Below are 1,991 nucleotides of genomic sequence, written 5' to 3'. Positions count from 1 at the left end.
CAAAAAGAAAAAAACAACCTTGTAATTCATGGTGTTTTAATAAAATTTTTAAAAAAGAAGAGATTGTGCGAACATTTAATAGGTTAACAATACATATAAAAAGCTATAATAATTTCTAAGAGATTAAAGAAGCAAAAATCAATGATAAACAATATTTGAGTCAACATTAGTGTATTGATGGGGGATGGAATTGACTGAAAATTAAAAAATCCTAAATTTTATATTTATTTGGGACAAATACCAAACTACTGATCCGAATTATAATTCGTAAGGTATTTAAGCTCTAGGAAACTTTTAGGTAATGACTAAAAGTTTAAAAATGTCTTATAGTCTCTAAATCAATGGAGAAAAAATGTATATGAGGGAGGAAAATCTCTGTCTAAAAGAATAGGAGTGGGGAAGATGCCAGAATTTATTTTAAAATTAGAGAGGACCTGAGAGATAGTACAGTGGGTAAGGTGCTTGCCTTGCACACAGCCAACCAGAGTTCAATCCCAGGCATCCCGTGTGGTCCCCCAAGTATCACCAGGAGTACTTCCTAAGTGAAAAGCCAGGAGTAACCCCTGAACATTGCTAGGTGTGGCCCCAAAACCAAACAAAGAAATTAGAGTAAGAAAAAACAAATAGCAAAATTGGGTGGCAAAATAAATTCAAATATATGAGGAATCATGATAGATATGTCTTGAATTTAATGTGAAATTGTCAGAGCAGATAAAAACATACAAATTTAAGCTGCATGTGTTTTTTAAGTACAAAAACACATAAAACAATAAGGGGGAAATGTTAGCAATAAATCTAAAGATATATAGTAATATCCACAAGAACGGTCACTGTCACTGTCACTGTCCTCCCGTTGTTCATCGATTTGCTCAAGAGGGCCCAGTAACACTGTGAGACTTGTCACTGTGTTTGGCATATTGAATATGTCACGGGTAGCTTACCAGGCTTTACCATGTGGGAGAGATACTCTCGGTAGTTTGCCGGGCTCTCTGAGAGGGGCGGAGGAATCCAACTCGGGTCCATGTTGGCTGTGTGCAAGGCAAACGCCCTACACACTGTGGTATCGCTCCAGCCCACAAGAACGTCAATGAAAGTTTATTAATACAACACAAAACAGAATTTAAGATAATAAATAGCTCTGTAGCACTGTCCTCCGCTGTTCAACAAATAGTTCGAGCAGTCACCAGTAACAGCTCCATTGTGAGACTTGTTGTTACTGTTTTTTGCATATTGAATACCTCACTGGTGGCTTGCCAGGCTTTGCCCTGTGAAGATAATAAATACAAAATGAAATTAGTATGATTGCTATATATTATTTAAAATTCAGACTTACCAGAAAGATTTAACAATTCCAACTTAAATGCACCTAATAAAGTAGTTTCAAAATATTTCAAGTATTTAAAATTCTTTTATTAAATCACCGTGAGAAAAACAAAGTTGTCCATGATTGAGTTTCAGTATTACAATGCTCAAACACCTGTCCTTTGACCCGTGTACACTTCTCAACACCAATGTCCTCAATTTTCCTCTTTCCAACCCCACCCCAAGTCTGCCTCTGCCACAGACAGACACTTTTTTTATGTGAAGAACTTAACACCATCGTCTTTGTGGGCAATTCTATCATCACTAATAGGTAAATCAAGAAATTAGTTAAAAGTGTTACAGCTCTTTTAGAATTTGTCTAGCAGTTTTTCTGGTTGCTACTGGAAAGCCCACACTCACCCCCCAAACGAAACGAGTTGTGATACAAAATATTTTAAAAAGCAATAAACTTGTTCGTTTATTTATTTTATTTTTAGAAGCGCCAGGAATCAAATCTGAGTCCTTACACATGCTTTATCACTGAGACATATCCTTGATTCGTAAAATAAGTTCAGTTGTACATACAATACACTGTCCGCCAACAGTGTAGAATGCACATTCTCTCAAGCTCACAGAGAATACTTACAATGACTGGCCAGAACTAATATTAGTACCAACAAATTAAAATA

At 35.9% G+C, this 1,991-nt stretch overlaps 1 non-coding gene across 1 annotated transcript; it reads left to right on the top strand.

The window, feature by feature from the left end:
- The first annotated feature begins 1,654 nt into the window (after positions 1-1,654).
- On the top strand, positions 1,655-1,716 carry LOC130017262 (U7 small nuclear RNA). The gene has a single exon (XR_008791365.1). It is a non-coding gene; the product is annotated as a U7 small nuclear RNA (small nuclear RNA).
- The last annotated feature ends 275 nt before the right edge of the window (positions 1,717-1,991 follow it).

The sequence above is a fragment of the Sorex fumeus genome, unplaced genomic scaffold, assembly GCF_029834395.1.
Source record: "Sorex fumeus unplaced genomic scaffold, SorFum_2.1 ptg000183l, whole genome shotgun sequence".
In the NCBI taxonomy this organism is placed as follows: domain Eukaryota; kingdom Metazoa; phylum Chordata; class Mammalia; order Eulipotyphla; family Soricidae; genus Sorex; species Sorex fumeus.
Note: the sequence above shows the minus strand (reverse complement) of the source record. Positions and strands in the feature narration are given on the sequence as shown.